The sequence below is a fragment of the Cupressus sempervirens genome, chromosome 8 (genome assembly GCF_028749045.1).
Source record: "Cupressus sempervirens isolate cs-2001-9-10 chromosome 8, ASM2874904v1, whole genome shotgun sequence".
NCBI classification, from domain to species: Eukaryota; Viridiplantae; Streptophyta; class Pinopsida; order Cupressales; family Cupressaceae; genus Cupressus; species Cupressus sempervirens.
This window is the reverse complement of record NC_143125.1, coordinates 140,852,438-140,857,168: the sequence shown is the minus strand read 5'-3', so window position 1 is coordinate 140,857,168 and position 4,731 is coordinate 140,852,438.

Sequence of the window (4,731 nt, the reverse complement as noted above, 5' to 3'; positions counted from 1 at the left end):
CAACTGATTGGTTCAATCACTTACCTCATCAATCCATCACAATCTGGGATGATATGAAAAATGCATTCAAAGGTAGATTTGAGACTCATGAAAATGAATGTTCTCTATTTTCTCAACTTAGATGAAGAAGGATATGCATGAACCTATGAGAGAGTTTGTTGCCAAATTTAATAGGTTGATTCAAAGAATCCCTGCAACATCTAGACCTAGTGCAAAAAGCTAGAAATCATTCTTTATTAATGTTGTTCCCTCAGATATAAGTTTCCATCTTAGTAAAGATGCTTGTGTTGATTTGGTCGCTACTCATAGGTTAGCTATCCAATTAGAAGATGCATTTATCAATGTTGGTAAATGGAAACGAGAAGTACAAATACCTAGAACCATTTCATAATTTACTCCTACAAACCCTATTTTGTAGAAATTGATGAATGATATAGCAATGATGAAAAGGCTGCAAAATAAAATACATGGCCCTTATAAAACTCGTTACTAGGACATTCATAGGTTGCAACAACCTCAAAATTTTGGTAAAACTCCCCTATTGACTACCCCTTAGACAAGGTTACAAATTGAAGAGGTTCCTAAGCAAGCAATGTGTTCTTTTCATATGACTTTAGACCATGATGAATGAGATTTTCCTAATTGACTCTAAAAAATGCTCTTGCAGCAAAACAAATGCTTGAAAATGAGAATGCAGAAGGTGGAGATTTGGGTACTTATTTTCTTGAGTATGAATCTGATTTAGAAAGAGGGGGTAACATTTTTACGACACTTCAAGACCCTGCTTGCATAGTGATGACTAGAGGTCAAACAAATCAAAAGTCTGATCTAGTAGCTAGCCCAAATATGTCAACTTCTAAAGGAAAGAAACATATACATGCTAATCCAATAAAAGTTATAGAGTTGAATATCCTATCCAGAATGAAATCAGTGGCTAGTGCATTGACATTTGATATTGTGGAGTTCTACAAATATTCTTCTATAACTATTTCTCTAGCCAAGTACTTGAGACTTCATCCTAAGGAGTTAGACAAGTTAGTTCAATACATAAAAGGAGGTTCTACCACTAATGCACATTTTGCCGATGATGTTTCTAAGAACTCAAAGGTTATTAATGAACCTATTTTTATGTCTGAAAGGTGCACAAAAGATGCCTCTTACCTTGAGGCAACTACTAACTCTGTTTAGAAGGAAATGGAAGAGAAAAAGCCCAATCCATTTTATATATCATTTCTATTAAATGGCTAGAAGCTTAGTAAGTGCGTCATTGATTCTGGACCATTAGATAATATTATGCCCCAGCCTATCACAAAGGCTCTCGATCTGGAGCTCAGAAAAACCTTTTGATGTTTCTATTCTATGGATGGGAAACAAGTACCCCTGGTTGGTCAAGTGAAAGATGTACAAGTTGTCTTTTATGCTTGTCTAGAAAAAATATTAAAGCTTACCATTCTTGTACCTGATATACTAGCTCACTATAAAATGCTGCTCAATAGAACTTTCTGTAAGTATATGGGTGGGGAAATTAAAATGGATTGGTCAGAAGCCTATATTCTAGTAGGAAAGAAGAAAATAAAGCTGGAGCCTGAGCCAAAGAATAAATACATAGTAGTGCCCTTAAATAATATGAAGAATGTCAGTTTGGAAATTATATTATATTGCCTAAAGAACCATGTAGAGAAGAAGAGATGGTAAGTTCTGAAGAAGCCCTATGGACTCTAAAAATTGATGGAAGTTGTTTGAGTTTAGGTTTAGGCATAGGCATTGTTCTCATTTCACCTTCAGGGGACATTTTTCCTTTCTCTTTTAAATTAGACTTTCATAATACCAATAACACTATGGAATATGAAGCATTGCTTCTAGGTCTACAAGAAGCCAAAGTGAAAGGAGTGAAGCAGTTAAGCGTGAAGGGTGATGCTGAAATTATTGTGAAATAGGTAAGAAAGAAATTTTCTATTAAAAATGATAGGCTAAAACATTATAGAAACTTGGTTTGGGATGAGATTGAGTCCTTTGAAGCTTTTTCTATTTAATTCATACCTCACTCGCAAAAAACTAAAGCTAATTCTTTAGCTATTTTAGCATCATTGTTGTTACCACATCCAGAATTTATGAATGATACCTATAGGATTGAGATGATTTATAGGCCTAGAGTTCTAGACAATGTTAATCATTGGTAGGTTTTTAATGATGATACACAATTGAGAGAATTCATTGAACGTGCTGGTAATTTTGTTGATACCTTCTTTGAGGGATCTAATCATGAGGGTAAATCAATTCGAGAGGAATCAACCAAATCTAGGGAAGTTATTCAACTCAAGGTAAATTGAATTCCCAAGGGACTAATATCTCTAGAACACCTATTTGAAAGGAAGGATGACAGTGCCCTAAAAAGGAATGCTGATTCTGATAAAAATGCAGAAGAACACAATAAAATTAATATTGGAACCGAGGAAGATCCTAGATTGATTTCTATTGGTAAGACCTATTTTGAAAGGGAGAAAGATAGGCTAACTAAGCTTCTTACTTAGTATTAGGATGTTTTTTCTTGGGGATACAAAGAATTAAAAAATTTTAGAAATGGGGAGTTCATCCATCATATACTTTTGAAACCAAAATCAACCAAATTTAAGCAAAAGCTCAGAAATTATAATCCTAAAGTATTTGAAGCTATTTTTAGAGAGGTGGAGAAAATGTTAAAGGCTCACACAATATACCCAATTCATCATTCAACGTGGATAACGAACATTGTCCCTATGAGAAAGAAAAATAGTGAAATAAGGATTTGCATAGATTTTAGGAATCAAAACCAAGCGAGCCTCAAATAAAATTATGCACTTCCCACTATGGATCATACTTTCTAGTCAGTTACTGGATCTGAGGTCATGTCGATGCTAGATGGCTATTCATGATACAACCAAATCAACATTACACCAGAAGACCAATACAAGATAGCCTTCATTACTCCATGGGGCACCTTTTCTCATAGTCAAATGCCATTCGATTTGATTAATGCAGGAGCAACCTTTCAAAGAGAAATGAATTCATCCTTTAAGGATTTGAGGGACAAGATAATCATGATATATCTTGATGATTTAACCATTTACTATAAGAGAAGAAAACGTCATTTAAGGGACCTAGAAAAGGTACTTGATAGATGGAGACAACATTGTATATCTCTAAATCCTAAAAGGTTTGTATTCTTTGTGGAAGAAGGATAAATACTCGAACATATTGTCTCAAGGGATGGCATAAAGATTGATCCAAAAAAAATGAAGGCAATACATAAATTGTCTTTGCCCACCAACTGGAGTGGTTTGAAGTCTTTCTTAGGCCAAATCAACTTTTTAAGAAGTTTTGTTCCTAAATTCTCCAAAAAAGTGAAGTATATGTTGGAAATGATGAGTGAAAAACATCCCTTTAGATGGCAAGAAGAAGGTAAGAAATATTTTTAAGACATTAAAATAGCTATTTCAAATGCTCCTATGTTGGTGAGCCCAAATTTTGGAAAGGATTTCATCATCTACTACTATGCTTTGGAGCATTCCTTATCTAGAATTTTGACTCAAAAGGATGATTAGGATAATGAAGACCCAATTGCTTTCATGAGTGTTCCACTAAAGAAGCATGAGCTAAACTATACTCAAATGGAGAAACATGGATTTGTTGTGGTGAAAGCATTGAAGTAATTCAGGTATTACATTCTACACTCCCATTTAGTTATGTATGTGCCAGAGACATAATTTAAAAGTATATTAATTCAGTAGGAAGTTGGAATGAATAAAAGAGTTGGATGGGTAACTAAACTTTAGGAATATGACTTAACCATTAAGCCTACTTCCTTGGTTATGCAAACTGATAGCTGAGAGTAAAGATCCATCTTTTGATGATGCTAGAAAAACACCTACTATTTTATTGGTCAGCCTTATAGATCCTTGGTTCTCCAATATTGCATATCTTCTAATGTATGGTGAATGTCCTCTAGATATGAGTTACAAAGAAAGGAAAAATCTTAGATTTAAGGCTGCTAAAGATGTGATTTTGAATGGTATTCTATATAAAAGGGGAATTGATGGAACCTTTTTAAGGTGTGTAGATGTGGAACAAGATGAGAAGTTGTTAAGGGCATATCATTCAAATGTTTGTGGGGGACACTTCTCATCTATAGTAACTAATTTTAAAATTCTTAGAAACTATTTCTATTAACCTGGTATGTTCAAAGACGCTTACAAATTTGTTAAGAATTGTGAGAAATGTCAACTTTTTACTAGTTGTCCTTAGTTAGAAGCTTTACCTCTTAGGCCAGTAGTTATTAGTGAACCTTTCCACTAATGGGGTATTGATTTTATTGAACCCTTAAACTCTCCATCGAGTGTTGGACATGTATATATATTAATGGCTGCTGATTACTTCACAAAGTGGGTGGAAGCTATCCCAACCAAATAGGCCAATTCTTAGGTGGTGTGTGATTTCTTAATGGAATATATATTTGTTAGGTTCGAAATTCCCCAAAAGATAGTCTCTGATAATGCAACTTACTTTTTGTGTAAGGAAATCTCCCTTTTCTACTATGAACATGGCATATCAATAGCCCACTCCTCAGATTATTTTCCACAAGGGAATGGACAGGCAGAGTCCAGCAATAAGAATATGGTAGCTATCATCAAAAAATTGGTGTTTGATAATTCCTAGGATTGGCACAAGGAACTGTATGAAGCATTATGGGCTGAC